This window comes from Lonchura striata, chromosome 1 (assembly GCF_050655825.1).
Source record: "Lonchura striata isolate lonStrDom1 chromosome 1, ASM5065582v1, whole genome shotgun sequence".
In the NCBI taxonomy this organism is placed as follows: Eukaryota; Metazoa; Chordata; class Aves; order Passeriformes; family Estrildidae; genus Lonchura; species Lonchura striata.
This window is the reverse complement of record NC_140703.1, coordinates 107,389,692-107,407,992: the sequence shown is the minus strand read 5'-3', so window position 1 is coordinate 107,407,992 and position 18,301 is coordinate 107,389,692. Positions and strand designations below refer to the sequence as shown.

At 34.7% G+C, this 18,301-nt stretch overlaps 1 protein-coding gene and 1 long non-coding RNA gene across 4 annotated transcripts in view; one reads left to right on the top strand and one right to left on the bottom strand.

The window, feature by feature from the left end:
* Positions 1 to 18,301, bottom strand: part of IL1RAPL1 (interleukin 1 receptor accessory protein like 1) — a 678,558-nt gene that overhangs the window by 225,416 nt on the left and 434,841 nt on the right. The gene's annotated exons all lie outside the window — the stretch shown is intronic.
* The window catches only part of LOC146768811 (uncharacterized), a 28,897-nt gene continuing 12,444 nt past the window's right edge, over positions 1,849 to 18,301 (top strand). The window contains exon 1 of the long non-coding RNA XR_014949963.1: positions 1,849 to 3,279. This is a non-coding gene — a long non-coding RNA (uncharacterized LOC146768811). The remainder of the gene's footprint in view (positions 3,280 to 18,301) is intronic.

Here is an 18,301-nt window from a genome sequence, read left to right as displayed (position 1 = left end):
ATACTAAACTAGTGGTAACAGAAGTTTACTTTATCGGACAGAGAACATAATTTTTAATTATATGTACCAGTACAAATGTAATGATGCAGCCATTTATAATAGGTACAACCAGCAAATTCAAAAACATTTTAATTAAAAAGCATAATGGTGAGAATTATGTCTGTCTTAACTAAAACATTTAAATTATAAACAAAATGTTGTAGTAAATGTCTAGACCCAAATACATTAAGCTCTCAAAAAACACATCCACCCATTCCTCTCCAGCTCCCCCATTTTTAGCCTCAAAAGTGCTTTGCCTTATTAGATTAACACTAGAAGCTTTAGATTTTTTCAATTAACAACTTAAAGTCATTATAGAAGACAGAGCTGCAATGGCAGTGGCTGTTTTCATCCTTCTGTGCCTTTCTGCATGGCAGAAATCTCCAAATTTCCCTGCTTCAGACCAAGGATTCTCCAGTGAGATTTTCTGCTTCTCATGGCCCCAGGCTGTGCTGGGGGCTGAGTTTGGCTCCTTCCTCTGCCCAACCAGCAAGGACCTCAGCAAAGCCACCAGCAGCTCTCTAGATTTTTTATATTAAGGTGAAAATACACACCCATACACTGTGACTTACCTGATAAATGACAAGTATAAGCTAATATTTCACATTGGTCTTTTTGCCTGATTTTTAAAAAATATTATGGCACTGAGAATTAACAAAATCCTTCATCTTCTCTATTTTTCTGTAGATAAAACTTTCTGGATTTTCATTGTGAGGATTTAAAGCTATGGAAATATTTATTCAAGAAAAGAAGCCTTATAACCTTAGTATCTTTATTTATATTGAGCTGTGTTCTTGTTGTACAAACACATTAACCATAAACACAAATGAGCCATGTTTTACTGATTTACTGAAGATGTTTTTTGTTGTTCCCTGCTTCCATTTTTAAGAGTTTCATGAGTCATTAAATCATCCAATGGTTCATATACAATAGACTGTCAAGTAAAAAAAATAATTTAAAAGACATTTAGTTTTATTAATAATAGCAACAACAACAAAAAAACTCACTATAAATGTTGACTTCTCATTAAAAATTGATTTTATCTCTATGCTGAGTTTTATATTTTTCCTGTGTATTTCAGAGCCACACACCCATATCAACAGAGGATGCTGTTCTGATTGTTGTCCCATTTACAGTCCATGGTATACTAAAATGTACTCAAATAATAAATAATAAGGATGCAATTTTTACAGAAATTCAGAAATACATTTCAAATCTTAGAATATTCTTATTTAATTTCTTAGGCAGTTAAGTCACACAGTATGATTCAATTTAAGTACTACAAATGGGATGTAATAAAGACTGCAAATGCAAACTGTTTAGATTAATGTAATACCAAGGGTGTTGGTTTAGTAATTATTTTTTGCAGTCAACAGTCACTTGTTTCATTTGTGATAAGTAAAACACCTAATAACTTTAATTTACATACAAACTTTTGGGAGAAAAGAGGCAAGCACAAGCACAATACAGAGATAAAACTGTTGTATGGTGGTGGTTATTTCTTTTTTTAAAAATTCTGGCAACATGTGTCATTGAAAATATTGATACTGATATATGAAGATCAGATGCCAGTATTTTGGTTCCTTAATAAAATATACATTTAAATATGAAAAGGAAAAAATGTTAAATTGGCTATAATACGATCAGAAGGGTACACTTCTAAAAGTGTGTTATTTCTAGATAGCCAACTCTCTGATTAGTACTATATAGAAGTATTTGGGATCCTTGCAAAATTTTCTGCAGGATATGTTAAAAACTCTTATGATTTTGTAATTAATTCTTCATGTAATTCCTATAAGTCATTCTTTTGTATATAAAACAAGAATTTGGCAAGCATACCATGATGTAAAAATATGAGAGGTGAGTCCTAGTAGGAATTTAGGCAGAGGCTTAAGTTAAATATAGGCTTGGGGGAAAATTTGCAGTGTAAGAGATAAGACCAGAGAGAGATTCAGCAAAGACGAAAGCCATTTTTATATGTAAGGAAGTGCTTGCACTTAATGCAGCCTTGAAGGAATGTGTGTTAAATAGAAGCACACTCATCCAAATTAGTTTAGGAAAAATGTTTTGTATGCAGGGGATGACTTGAGAGAAAGTCATTCCAGGCTGATGCTGTGCCTGGAATTCAGAAAAGTGAATAAATTATACTATGAGAGATTACTTAAGTGCCTTTTCAAGTGTTTCTCATGAAAGTACATTCACCAAAGAAAAAATAAAAAAAAAAAAAAAGCAAAATGAAGTGTTACATATAATAATTACATTTGGCAGACAATTGGTTTTGGAGTGGGTTCATTTATAATAGATTAATATAAATGGTAAATCATTGCCTAGTTTAAACTTTTTTTTAAATAGAAAAGTCTGCATTGATCTGGATGGGAATTCTCAATTTGATGGTACATATCTGAGATATAACTAAATACTCCATAACCATTTTCAGTCTGCATCAGATTGTCTAAATTTTGATAGATTAATAACATCAAACAAAATTTTAGACACTATAGATACTTTCACCTAATCATAGAATGGCTGGCATTGGAAGAAACTTTAAAGATCATCTCCTTCCAGCCCTGGTGCTGTGGCAGGGCCACCTTTCACTAGACCATGTTACTCAGAGCCCCATCCAACTTGATTGTGGGCACTTCTAGGGATGGAGCATCCACAGCTTCTCTGGGCAAACAGTGCCAGTGCCTTCTTCACAGTAAAGAAATTATTCCTGATATCTCATCTAAACCCGCTCTGTTTCACTTTGAAGCCATTCCCCTTGTCCTGTCACCCAGGCCCTTGCAAAAGTCTTTCTCCATCTTTCCTGTAGACTCCTTTCAGGTACTGGAAGGCCACAAGTAGGTCATCCCTAATCCTTCTCTTTTCCAGGCTGAAGAATCCAAATTCTACCAGTTTTTCCTCATGGGAGAGGCGCTCCATACTTCTAATTATCTTGGTGGCTCTCCTCCTACATGTATTTACATGCATTTTTCCTTTGCATTTACCTTATTAAAATAATCAAAGTGTTGTTTATACATGAATGCAGCTGAACAAAAATAACAGGAGCAGTAATTACAATTAGTCTTATTCTGATTCCATAGATCTATCAGTGACCATCTACAGCTTGTACAGCTGGTGTGCATTAGCATGTGCAATGTAATGTGAGAACTGATGTTTATAGGTTGGAAGACTACTTAAGATCACAGCCCCTCAAGGTCTATTTTAAGCCTTTTCTCATCAGTGCAGCATTTAAACTAGGTAAGTGGCATTTAGAAGTAAGTCATTTTGTTGCTTTTCTTTGGACTAAAATGCTTTGGAAGTTTTTTAGCATAATTCTGTATGGTGTCTCAGACTTCTAGGGTACTGCTTGATCAGACAGCTCAATGACCTTGGCATAGAACCACTAATAGCAATTCATTTTGCAGGGGAGCAGATCAGGGTCTCTTCTTCACACCTTTACAAACCATAACGAATTATGAAAACCTTTATGGTACTGTAGTCTAAATGCAGAAATCTACTGTGAAATTTGTGTTTGCATGACACATTTAGTTCAGTGCATGCTTAGTGAATTACCAATGTAGGATTTTCTATTTATATTTAGAAAACAAGCAAATAACTTTATTATGATATAATTTTGCATAGCTTTACATCGAATCAAAATGAACTTAAATAAGTAAATTTTATAAATATAAATCCTAAAATAAATAGCATTAAATAACTTTAATTAATTGTATTTATGATGTAATAATATTGCAGTGATATGTTTTTTTTTAAATATGAAATTTAAAAGTTAATATGAGAAAAAAGAGCTGAGAATAATATACACAAATTGTTACACAATCAAAGAAGAGAATAAACTGAACCAGTTGTTTATAATTTACAGCTATTTATATGTGAGATAATTGATAGCTGAAACATGTAGAAGAAATATCCCTCATTAGCACGTGAAACAGTTATAGAGAAAATTTCCCCTGAACCCAGTATATATATGTAATATACTTGAACTGCATAACATGTTAATTAATGTCCACAGTTCATTGCAAACATAACATTTTTGTAAATTAAGAAAAAAAAATGGGAAAAACTTTAATGTTATTTTGAAATTTTTTCATTACACCTGTATTTATTTAAACTTTTTGTGCATACTGGGTTATATAAGCATATAGCAAAAGAGCAAGTAATACTGATCTAAAAGCCAGTATATAATACTTTGAACCACTTTCCCTTATTTCCAGAGAGAACTTTACTGTAGTGTCTAAATCTTCCCTCCATCTCATCTAAACCTCTGAGGTTAATCTAGTAATTGTTTCAAAGCTGGTAGTGTATTCTGCTCAGGGTTTACAGGTCTTGAATAGTCCATTGTGTTGAACAGGAAGAAAACAGAGAGATTATCAAGTGTTGCATTTTGAGATGGCACTGATTGCCTGTCCAATAGGCACTGCACTGAAGGTATGACTGTTATAACTCTCACATAACATCAGCTCCCAAAAACAAAGAGGTTTCTGAATACATAAATTAAATTATTGGACTGATGCAGGCAAGTTAAAGGCAAGACATATATGAGAAAAAAGGGCAAAAACTCTAACTTTAAAGAGAAAACATCTGAAATAAGCCCAGTGTACAATATTCTGCTGACAAGCAGGATTTCTCCCCTCATCTCCAGCTCACTTTGCCAGCAGCCCTGTCTTTGATTTCACCATACTCCTATTCAAAGTAGCAGTGATTCAAAGTTCACAGATCCCATCAGACCTGTAGCAGATTGTCAGTGATTTCAGCATTTTAAATTATTCTGCTTTAAATTAATTGTAATACTTTTGCTGAACAATGCGTGGATGGGTCCCATGCACTCCAGTGTTCCGTTGAAAATATGAGCAGGAATAAACATACTAAACAAGAAAAAGCTATTTGAAAGCATTATCTCAAAACAGTGAAATGTTTCCAAAAGCTATGGAAAGATGGTATTTGACACAATGTTCTCTCTTCCAATATGTTTTTAGACTTCAAATTTTAAAATGTAATTATTTGCAGTGGCTAAATCACTTTATATTCTTGTTTTCACTAGCTCTGGCTATTATTAGCACTAAATATCACCCAAATATTATTTTTTTTCAGAAAGATTACTTAAATTAAATAATCTTAGTTTGTCATTTAGGGAATAGTGTGGACTCAATTTTTTTGTTGTATTGACTGTATATAATAAATAATTTATGCCAAAATGCAAATATGTCTTATCTCATTACAAGCTATATCATTACAGAAGTGACTGCTTACAACTAGTTTCAAGTTGAATCCATTCAGCAAATTTTCATCTATGACATCTCAAGAATCACAATATGTTAGAGGCATGCAACAAAAGCTTTTCTTGCTGCAACTTCTGAAGATTGTTGCAGCCAGCTACAACTTTAACCTGGATTCTTGACAAATGCTGTGAAACAATTCATAGGAAAATCACAAAAGCAATGATAACTGTCTTTTAAATATTTTTTATAATTAATAAATGTTTATGCTTAATGTTAACTTCAGCTATTTAACTGTAATGGTACTCATAAGGTATGAAAAACTATAAACTTAGCTTTACACAAATGGAATGAAAATTCAAATGTACCTTTTCAGACTCATCTTTAAGACTATCAAAACTATCCTTCAAACTTTATGAACATGGATAAGTTTTTTTCACAGTTTCCTGACTGAGTTAAATAAAGCACTCAGCCAAGAGCAGATGTGTAATTCTGCAATGGAAGAGGGGGCAGGGGAACGGAGAAGTAACATTATTTAGTTTGTTTTCTTGTTCATAGTCTGAAGAATAAAGTCTTTCATTGATTGCAGTACTCATGACTCTTTCAGAATTTTCAAGGCTCATTATTTAACAAATGATTTAATAAGTAATTCAGACATTAGGCTGTACAATACATTCAAAACCCAAGGATGGAAGAAACTAAATATTTTATAAGATAGAGAAATTTTTAAGTAACATCAGTTCCATTGTGATTTCATAAAAATTTGCTTTTTTTGTGTACATTTAGAAATAAGTATCCAGAGATCCAGCCATCCTCATTAAAAAGTCACAAAAAACTGCATATATTGTAAATTTTATTCTTGATACAGTAGCTTACCAAAATATTGTACAGAAATTGTTCTAGAAAAACAACTTGCATCCTTGCCTTAAGCATGCCTTAAGAACATTAAAAGAGTAACTTTAAAGCCTCCATTCAGGGTTACAATAGTTCATCCACCAGCAGATGTTTTCTCTTTGACAGGATGCTTATACTCCAAATACCAGTGCGAGAGAGAGTGAAAGAATACTCAGTGCTTTACTGCTGAAGACTGAAGCTCAAATGAAATTTATATGGGTTCATGCCCTGTTTAGGAGATTTATTTTTAAAGGAGATTTGGGTATAACTTGGAAATAACTAAAAGGATCTTGAAAGACAACAACATTCACTGTGTGCCACCACTGAATAATGAATTATTCAATAGCAGGATGCTCTAAAAAAACCACAATATATATAGCCTGGATGAAGCCTGAGCTGGACGAGTGCTTTAGAGCTGCCCTGTGCGGTGTGGGTGTGTGTGTTTGGGAGAGAATTTGGGAGGTCCCAGCAAAGGCTCACACCAAAAGCATAATGTGCCAAATTATTATGAGGCTTTCCAGGAAGAATTCACTTTTCCATTTTGGGGCTTCTGGTGAAAACCAGAAAGAGACAGAGTTACAAAAAAAACCCCAAAAAACTGGAAAGACAAAGAAGTTGATTTGAGTTTGGTTTTCCTGTGGTGGGGGGAAGAAAGCCTCCAACAAAAAACCACAGGTGAAGCATGGAGAACTTTAAATCCCACATTATATAACTCTACCTGGGTCTGCCAGAGCAAAAATCCTTGCTGTTCCCCACACAGTTCATTGCTGGATTTTTAAGGAACACCCATGTTTGCTCTCTCCCAGGTGCCACATCCTGCATCTGGAACAGGGCAACTCTGAATGTACATACAAATAAGATGCTGGAGAGTGGTGATGTGGAAAGGGACCTGGAGGTCCTGGTTGATGGCAAGTTGAGCGTGAGCCAGCGGGGCTGTGGCAGCCAGGAGGGCCCAGTGTGTTCTGGGGGCATCAGGGACAGCATGGCCAGCTGGGCAAGGAGGGGATTGTCCTGCTCTGCTCCGCCCTGGGGCGGCCTCACCTCAGTGCTGGGGGCAGCTTTGGGTGCCATGATACAAAAAAGATACTGACATCTTCTCTCTGTGACCGGTGACAGACCCAAGGGAATGGTCTGAAGCTGAGTCACGGGAGGTTTAGGTTGGGTATTTGAAAAAGGTTCTTCACCCAGAGGGTGGCTGGGCACTGGAACAGGCTCTCTAGGGAAGTGGTCACAGCACCAGCCTCACAAGGTTCAAGAAACATTTCAGCATTCTCTTGGGTATGGTGTCATTGTTGGGGTTGTCTTGTGCAGGACAAGGAGTTGGATGTGATCCTTGTGACTCCCTTCCAGTTTAGAATTTCTGTGATTCTATGAGATTTTGGGGATTATGGGTTTTATCTTAGTTTTTAAGAAATGTTTTTATCAATACGTTTACTGGGCAATGAAGAGAGAGTTCTGTTTTGTTAACTAAGATGCCTCATTAAAGAAGACAAAATATCAGCTGATTGCCTTATTTTGCCAAATTTAAGAAGGAATGAGACATACCTATTCTGGAACAGCAAATCCCTTGTGTTTATGTAGAAAGTTGAAGTCCCTGATTTGAATTTCTAACACATCTTTTAGTAATTTTCTTTCAGTAAATCTTGTCCTGCCCTTGGGGTGCACTAGCACAGTTACTTTCCAGGGACTGAACATTTTCAGCCTACCCTAAGTGTAATTTTCTAATCCTCTCCATATATGTTGGATATGTTCCAAGTTTCCAGTTTATCTTGAAACATAGACTCCTAGAATTTGTCTGTCTTCTTTTCTTCTCCATATACTTTTAAAAGAACTCAAAGGAAACAGTAATACTTTCATTATCTGTCCATATTCTTGTGCTCCTAGGAAAGTTTTTCTGGTTCTCATTAACCTTTCCTCTCTCTATGTGGAGATTAAGCACTCAATTCCTTTCCCTAACACAAATTTCTTCCACTCTTACAAAAGAAAATGTACCAGCTTTACTTTTTTTTTTTTTAAATAATTGCTAAGAGCTAAATCAATAAAAAATGGCCATGAAAATGACTAAAATAACTTGGCTTAAACAAATTTGTATATAACATTTTTATCTATTGGAGTTGTAAAGCCTATGATACAACATTATGGCAGGATTGGTAAAATGCTGATATTACATACTGTTTATGAGGAAAAAATTGTTATACAAAATACATTTTGCCATCATCTCTTGTTAACAGCTACCACGCCGATTCAATGGTCTTTTTGTCTAAATTTAATATCAAGAAAACAAACATTTCATTAATCATATGTTCTCTGAGGTGGTTTCCAGAATAAATGTGCTCTGTTGAATTAAGATTCTGTTGGAAAATCGGTGGACTGGAGTGGGGGAACAGGGAATAAAGCAAGCTTGACTAAATGTGTTTGCTTGTCAGAATCTCATGTCCTTTCTAGAAACTTGACTGGAAAATAAGTGCACACTTTAATCTCAACATATCTGTACAGTGAAGATAGTTGCATATTTTCTACATTTAAATCTGCCTCCTATAAATTATTCAAATATGTTCTTTCCATTCAAACTTTTCAAAAATATGTCAGAAGGCAGTGGAGACAAGCTAATAGCTTGGTGCTTACCATGTCCCTGACTAATCCATGAGAACAAGGCAGGCCAAGGCAGTGCACTCAGGTCAAGGAGCAGTCAAATAATTTCAAGACCACTGTGTGCATACAGCTACACACTGCATAATGTGTGCATCAGCTGCCATTATGTTTGCCAGTCATGTCCATCAGAATCTCTCCTTTCCTAAGATTCTGCTAGAATCTCTCAACTTTCCCTTTCCCACTTTTCATTGTTACTTCTGATTCATATTTACTGCCTATTTCTTTGTCCTCAATATGCGTTTTAGTTATTCCCCTATCTGGCACCAGAACATTAATGAAAGTAGATTTTACCATTAATTTTTCTGTAGCTTTTAAGATCTCACTCTAGGAAAAAAAAAACTTCCTTATTTTCACCACTGCTTCATGGCAAAGGTAGATTTTCGCAAGTCTCAGCTTTGTCTGTCCTTTTTCCTACTCTCACATTTTCTCTTTGATTCCTTTACATTCAATTCACACACTTTCCTAGCAATGCATTAATTTTTTTCAAGTTTAAATCCTTTCTCTTATACCTTTTAACACCTGCCACATCTGATTCTGTTCATAAGGTGCTATCATTTTTTGTAGTATTACCATTATTTTTTCCTATAAAAAAAGACCACTGTTTTGTAGTTAAAAATAAAATAATACATAACATTACTCTTTTTTTTGCTTTGTTCCACTCTCTTCTTATGAAGACACAGAATTATCTGTTTATGTCATTCTTGCCTCAATCACTCTTTGTATTTTAACACTTCTTAATGCTGATATTGGGGGAGAAAAGTTTATAGCTGCTTAAGGAAGAAAAAAAATATTTATATATGAAGCATATATTCAGTTAATTCCAACATCTTACATGCTCCATGAAAGCAGAGTTATAACTGATAAAAGTTATATCAACTACTTTCCTTAAATTTCACCGTCTGTGATTAGAATAACACTGACTTGACAGAGGATAACTCAAATAAACTCAGTGGGATACAATCCTGATGAGTGTTAGTATTGTAGTGTTGTGGTTACTGCAAGCATGACCAGATCCTTTAGGGTGAGCAGTCCCAGTTTCCTGAGTTCACCTCAATCTGCAAAGGATTGCAAGACCTCTTGGTCAGCCCTGGAGGCCACGGTGTCCTGCTGGTGTGCAGAGGCTGCCAGGAGAAGGTGCTCACCTCCCTGATACCAGCTGATGCTCACAGACTGGCTCTGCAAAGCTCATTCTCCCCTGCTCAGTGTTTGAGTGGCCTTGCCAGCTTCCCTCCCTCTCTCTGGGACCTCCAGCTTCATGTCCTTCCCCAGTTTCTCCTGACAGATGGTTCACTGATCTCAGTGAGACAGTGATCTTACTGTGATCCAAAGCAAACGGATCTGCCCGTCCTTGGCTGAAGTTCTTCATCTGGGGGTTGCAGCTCCAGGAGTGATCCACAGATAATGAGTTCTGAGGCTGTTTTAGCCATGATGATGTCGTGCTATAAATGTGTAACCCAATTAATTGATAACTATGTTCATTCAGTAATTTAACAAACAATGGCTGGATTCTCTCTTGCCACAAGCAATTCTAAGTTTGTGCTGGGTTGACCTTTTGTTTCCAGACCCTTCTCCCCTCAGCACCTGCCATTCCTCCAGATATGGTCAGAAGCCTTTCCTGACATGAAAAGAGATTTCATTTTTCTAGTGCAGCTTATCACACCTAATCTAAATTACTCTCTGCATTTCTTTTTTAGTTTTCACTCTCCTCAATTGCATTTTACTCTAAGAGCATAATAAATATCCAACTGTGTTGGAAAATATTCCTTCTAGCTCAGAAATCTGGTTTCATCTAGCTAAGAAACATCAATGGGAAATGTTATTAAGGGACTTGCCACTTTCTGCAAACCATTCTCCCACAGAGTTGATCATCCTTTGTCCCCTTTCATTTTGTACAAACATGATCAAGTCACCTCTATTCTCTAAAAAAAAGACATTCAACATTCCTCTCCAGCAACATTTTTTTTTGTCCTTTCTCTTCGATTACCATGGGCACAGAATATTACAAAATTTTTCCACAGCTGAGTTTTCATATATATTCCAGAAACCACTCAAAGTCCTTAGTACACTCTGCAGACTACATGAAGTACTCCATTTTATTTATTTATTCTTTCATTTAATAGCTTCCTTAAGCCAAATTTTCCCTCCATCTTTGTCTTTCTTCTGTTATTTGATCCTTTCTCAAATATATTTTTTTTCTCACCTGAATCACTATTTCAGTCCATTCTAACATAAAAATATTATCTCAAACCCTGTCGTAATTTTCTCCATGGTTACCAGAGTCCCCTTGGCCTTATGCATTTTCCTTTCAAATTATTTATTTCATGAAAGCGCACCACAGAAAACAAGTTTACTTTCCACTGTTACATGGCAACACATCCCAGAACTGTATTTTTGCCTAAAAATTTACCACATGTAAATTCAGGACCTTATACCTGTAGTAGAAAACAACATCTCTCCTAATATTTATTGAAGAAAAAAAGCCCAAACAAACCCAGAGTTTGCACAGATCTGTTTCAGATGACTATGTCAGAACAAATGGCTTCCTAGTTGTGTCTTATTTCAGCTATGGAAGAATTTGGGTGGTTACCTGTTAGTCACGTATCCCCATTCAGGATACCAAAACTAAGATCTCCATTTGAGTTTTGATTTATATTTTACTGGATGCCCAATTGTAAATTTAATTTCAGTTGCCTAAACCATGTTTTCTCATACTGTTCCTTCTTGCTGCCTTGTTCTTGTCACCAATAATCTCTATCCATCTCCATCCATCCAGATATTTTTCTTGGCTGTCTACTTCAAATTCATATTTCTTACCCAAGTCATCATATCTAGGTTATCTACATCTTGACAAGTTTTATTTTTACAACTGAGACAATTAATTTCTATCTTTTTAACTTTATTAGCTTAGTCCTTTTTTGTTCCATCTCAAATGAAAAGCTATTCAAGATGCACGTCTCAAATTCATTATTCACTCTTATTACTTTGATGATACAAATTTCCTCTTTTTATTTCTCTGTTGGATTCCCCCTCTTTATAATTCATAAATCAAAGTAGAGAAAAAAAACCAGCTTTACAGTATGTCAATAGCTTTTTCATTTATCCTTCAATATCAATGATTCACCTTGCACTTGCCACTCACAAAATGCTCACAAAGTAATTCCTCCTCCATGTCCTCAAGGGCAGTTACCTATTTATAATAAACAATGAAGTATTGTTTCCTTGCAGTTGTTTATGTAGCTATCATAATGCTATTATGGGTTCTTTTTCACACTTACATTGCAAGCTATTTAGGGAAAGAAGAGCTTTGCTTCATTATACAAACACCTGTCAAGTGGGGTCTGGACAAGACCTTCTTCTATCATGCAAATATAACTATAAAATGAAAATTATATATATTTTTAATGCATAATTTTTGGGTGTATGCTTTGTATAACAGGAGAGTTTCATACCAAAATGTCATGACAAGACATGGGGAGAGATTAGTTCTCTTCCTCAATGGATGTTCTGTGACCCACAATTAAATGAATTAGTTCAATAAATTAATATCTCTGAATCCTTATTATTAAATTCTCAATTGCTATCAAAAAATTACTTTAATTGAAGTAGCACTAACAAAGTACAGTCCATAGATATTCTGTGAGATGTACTGTCATATTATGACAATTACTTTGATATAAATATTAGATATTAAAATAGTAATGAAAAGTACAATTATTTTCTAACATGAATGCAGCCTTTTCACTTTCTAGGGTTCTTCTCATTCACATGGAATGCAGTAATTCCAATATTATGACAATAAAGTGAAATGTAAGTTCTATTTTGTCTTTTTTGCTAATAGTTGTAACATAGTTTTGAACATTAATGTAAATGGTAAAATGAGGAAAAAACACATAATTACTTGATGCATTTAATGAAATCAAAGGAAACAGTCCAGAAGCAACAAAACAACTTCAGAGTGATGAAAGTTGTTATCATCTATGTTTTTTTAATGTCATTAGAGGGTATGATAAAGGTGTGATATAAATAGGCTGAAATAATGGAAAACTTGAGTGTTTCACAGGAAGATTATCTGAAGTATTTGTATCAGGAATTAATCTACCACTCTACCATGGTATGATGCAGTACATGAGATTTCCATGCAAAACCACAAAAAGTGCAAGTGATGCACACTTGGGTCATCTCTGACCAAATTCACCCCGTTGGGGATTGGCATCAAAGAGCTGTCAAACACAGGTCAACTATCCATGTTCAGAGAGGACCTGTATTTCTTGTAACTAGATTTAAATTCACAACTGCACATAGGCACCTAATGCGGCCTATGAGAAAATATCCACAAGATTATCAGCCTAGACATAAACATAGCAGAGGAACCCTACACACAGGGCTGATACCACACAGCTGGTGCATGAGGCACATATACAGGAGGCATATCTGTCTTTCACAGCAACAGAGAAGGAAAAGAAATTTTAACTAAGAACCCCAGGTATCATTCTTGAAGGACGTCTTCATGGATCTTTCTATTTTCTAAATTCTAGTCAGCTGCTAAAAGCTAAGGAAGAATCCACTGTGCAAGTCAGATCAATTTCTAAACCAAGGTTATGTGGGGCATATAATTAGTGAATCAATTGATATTTTGTCCCTCTAATTTTTTGAGTAGTTTGCATAGTGTGTGTAACTGTCTCTGGGGATAGAGCATGGAGGCAGGAGGTATGTGGAACATAACCTACAAGTCTCTGAGTTTTCAGGAAAACTGAACCTAAAACCAATGACTGATTACAGATGTTTCCTTGCAATTTACAGGCTGAAACATCTTAGCGTATTAAAACAATCACAGCATTCCTTAAAACTTACACTTATTATCATTCTAAGATTAAAATTAAGAAAATTATTACTTTCTTTAAAATGTTTTTTGCTTTACATATAAATTAACTGTTATTTCCATGACAGCTTGTTTTCACAGCTGGTCTTTTAAGTTTTAGTCCTCAGTTTGGCTCCTGAACAGAATCTTCACTTCAGGTTTTTATTTAATATTCAATCCCTTTGTAATGCCTGTCAGAAACCAACTTTTGAGCAGGAAAACATAAAGAAGTGCACTTTAATTGTTCATTACAAGCCTTCTGTGCAATTTTTAAATACTAGGAGACCAGTAAGAAACAGTCATACCTCCTTCCATAAGTTCTGGATTTGCATATAAAAGTATTTTCACATTTTTTTCTACCTCAGTTCTAGGAACATTTGTCAAGGGTAATACTCTAAGAACACATATAAACAAAAAAGTGTTATTTTTAAGTATTTAATTTATATAAAGCATACCGATGTCTCTCAAGATGAATTAACCTGGGTAGAATAATGAGACTTCATAAAATGTGCTCAACAAAAGTCATACCCAAAGTTCATAAAACAAAGAATCATTAATTCCTAATAATTACAATTCCATAAAAACCTGTTGTGGTTTTGTAAGACAAAGGACTTGAAAATTTACTATTTCAAAGTAAAAACAGAAATAATTATTAAAAATATATTATTTATTAGTGGCAAGCAGAGAATCATAAGAACTAACAATATGTGAACCTTATAAAATCTCACTTTTACTTATATAGTGTATATATATAGATACAAGCTACTGTATTCTTATATTAATGAGCTCTTACAGCAATCAGTTTTGATAAGATACTTGAACATGAGTTCTGTCTTGTTTCAATTTGTTAGTTCTTCTTTTCCATCATCAGTTGTCAAACTAGAGCAATAATAAAAATGCATTGTGTTACTTTGCTCTATATGAAATATGTTAAGTATGTAACTTGACAGCTTCTTTCAGAAGAGAGATCCAGAAGAGTCAAATATTACCCTTATTTATTTTAATGCTATTTTTTCCCTTTAATGAGCTCAAAACAAATTGCTTTAATTTTAATTATCCAGTTTTAATTTGCATTTTGTTTGAGTCACAAACTGGAACTTCAAGAACAATTGCCCATTCTTTTATCTTCAACATCTGAACAACTTAAAAAATTATATAATGTAGAGGGAAAAATATATTTTAAATATATTTTCTTTCATAATTTTTTTTCAGTGTTGTTTAGGTTGTTGATGTTTTGCTTTATTTTGGGTAGGAGGTTTCTTGCTTGTTCATTTGTTTTGGTTTGTTGGGTTTTTTTTAAGTGTAGCTATTGAATAAGCATAAATCTACAGCTTTGTGCTTTGCTCTTCTAAAGGAAGTATAAGACCTGAAACTCATTAATCATGAAGGGGCTGTGCTTTACCTTGTGACATTGATCATGCCAGCCCCTAATCGATCAAAAGCACTGTACGGGCATTTAACTCAGTTTGAGGTCTAGAGAGGAAAACCATACATTATTCAGAGATGTCTGGAACTCAAGGGTCAGAAAGACAGATTGCATAAAGAACTGCAAAACTAAAGGAGTTTTAGGTTCTGACATGGATGCAATAACTTCCAAGAAGATGAAAAGTGTGGAATAACAGTAATGGAAACTTTATTTATTTATCAAAACTGTGCTGTAGTACAAGTTTCTTATCTCAGAAAGATATCATATAATAATGATCTTCAGATGCAATTGACCTGTGTGAATTTAAATTCATGACCTGAACATGACAGATCATATGTACCCCTATGACTTCTTGAAGACAGCAATTTTCCATTTGGAATTACTTTTTTGAAATAGATAAAAACATAGTGATCATTGCATGGCATGAACACGGATCAATATATACTAAAACCTTTATGAAAATACATTTATTTTCAGCAACTCTTGATAAAAAGATTAAGAAATTGATAAATGGCCATAGTGTCATGGAGCTATTAGACATCTGGCTTTGTAAGCTATGAAGAGGATCCAAATTGACAAGTATTCATAAATATAACACCTAAATTCCAGTTCCAATTCTATCACTGAAGTATGCAGAAATACCTTAGAAACTTAAAGAAAATAATTTTTTAAAAAAATTAATACAATGCAGACAGCTTGAAGGAGATACATTTTGATGGACCATCATTCCAGACTAATAAGGTAGACTTCTGGTAGTTTTAAAATAGATTCATGGAAGATTGTTGGCTCCTCTCTTTTTTTATCTCTGTTTTTATCTTTTTGTAAACTCACAGAATTGTTAAATTTGGAAAAGGCTACTAAGTCCAGCTGTTAGCCCAGCAACACTGCCTTCACCATTAAACCTGTGCCACACTTACAAATCTTTTAAATGTCTCCAGGAATGGTAATTCCATCCGTTTCTTGGGAACATGTCCCAGTGTCCCATCAATTTCTGGGCTCAATCATCCAGTCAGTGTTTATCTAGGAAACTAGGCACCTGTGCAAGCTATGAGCAGCCAACTTCCCCAGAAGAATGCTGTTGGAAATTATTTCAAAACGTTTTCTAAAGCCAGGAAATGAGTATCCACATCCTCTTCTTTACCTACTAAGTGGATCATGTCATAGAAAGAGATCAGGTGAGTCAAGTGGGACTTGCATTAAACACCTTAGCCTCTTTCTACTACTTTTTCATTATGTTTCTCTCCACACATAAAGGATGAAGATTCTCCTTAGCCCTCCTTTGGTTGTTAATGTATTTATAGAAATATTTTTACTGCCTTTTATGACAATAGCCAAATTAACTTCTAGTTTGCCTCAGTCCTTTTCATTTTATGCATCTGTAACCTCTTGACATCCTTGTAATACTCCTGAGTGGCCTCCCTCATCTTCCAAAGGTGGAAACTCTTCCTTTTGCACCCTGAGCTCCAGCTGGTTTCCATCCAAGTCTTTCTGTTCAGCCAAACCAGTCTTGTTCCCTGTTGGCTCACCTTTCAGCACATAGACACTCCTGCCCCTTGAAATTTTCCATCTTGAGGCATGTCCAGCCTTCCTGGACTCCTCTAGCCTTCAGTACTACATCCAAAGGGACTTTGTCAAACAGTCTTTTAAACAGACTCCAGAAGTCAAAATAGCAGTTCTGCTGAGCCCTTCTTTTTTTCACCAATCATTTGTCTGATTATATTGAATTATTTTACTTCAGAATGAACCATACTGTAATGCCAGTTATTATGTTCCTACATCAAACTTATTCAATTTACTAAAATGGGCAGAAATTGGCTTTTTCAGCCTCCAGAGAAGATTCAACTTCCAAATGACTTGGTCTGGATTCTGAGTGAAAAAGTGATGTTGCAAGCTGATCAGTCATCTGATCAGGTCGCTCACATCTAAACAAACAAGCAAAGAAGCATTTTTCTGGAATATTTGCACAAACAACAAATAACAATTCTAGATAAATCTGAAATGAAAACATATGCACTGTAAACATGTAAGGCAAAGAAGTTATATCTATTTGCATTTAGAAATATTGACTAATTTCTTCTCAGTTATTTGTTTCTTTATCACTGTGCTGCATTGATAAACAAGTAAACATTATTTTCTACACAATTCAAGCAGCAACTTAAAAAGCACACATAACAAATAGTGTTCTATCCTTCAAATACATAGGTTGTCCTGTTATAAATCTTTAAGAGAAACTTCAGGTAAAAAACATCAGGCCTTTACTTTCATATAATTTAATTTCTCATTGTTTTGCTTCTTATTTTGCTTTACCCAACAGACTATGACAGCATTTTGTTGGGTGTTAAAAGGCCTGATCCAGCTTTATCCAAGATGGTTGGGCCCCTTCCTTTTCCTATGCAGACTTTGCACATAATAGGACAAAACTTGATGCCCACCAGCATTTTCCTATAAACCAATTTTTTCATTTGCTATCATAAGCAGACTTTGTAATGAATTGTCACATTTACAAAACCATAAAATTTAAAGTGGTTTTTTTTGGTGGTGATTGTATAAAATGCCACCCTAGGGTATGCCAAAGGTTTCATTAGCGGTGTCTGACAGAACTTCAATGAGAAATGGATACTTGGGTAGGCCTTTGCTTTCAGCAAACATTTAATTTGAAAAATCAGTAAACTCTCTCCCATGAAATTATTATTCCATATAAACTCCTCAAATTAAAAAAAGTGTGATTTTCATCCAGCTCTCAAAGCCCATTAATTCTCAATACATGTAGTTTCCCCAAAGCTCTGAAAGTCAGCTGTGGTACCTCTAGGTATCCTTTGCTCTGCCTGTGCTTTACAACAGCCAAGCACTCATTTAGTTCATATCAAACAATTGCAAAAGAAAAAAAAGAACCAAAAAAGTATAAACTCTCCTCATAGATTGCATTTTCTTTTTCTAGTCTGTGTTTCATTATTTCTTCCAGAATTAGAAAAGGTTCACAGCAGTTCAACATTCCCTCCATTAAAAAAAGGACATCTATAGTAACACTAACACAATATTTTTCTTCAAGAATTTCTTGCATCTTGGATAATGTCTCCAGTATTTTAATAATGGAATTTACATTTCAATTAATGTTTTCTACGTCATTAAGATATGGAGATAGAATGCAAATACTGAGAAAATCTCATTATTGTATAAGGCATCTTTACAAGATAAATTGTTGACCATTATATA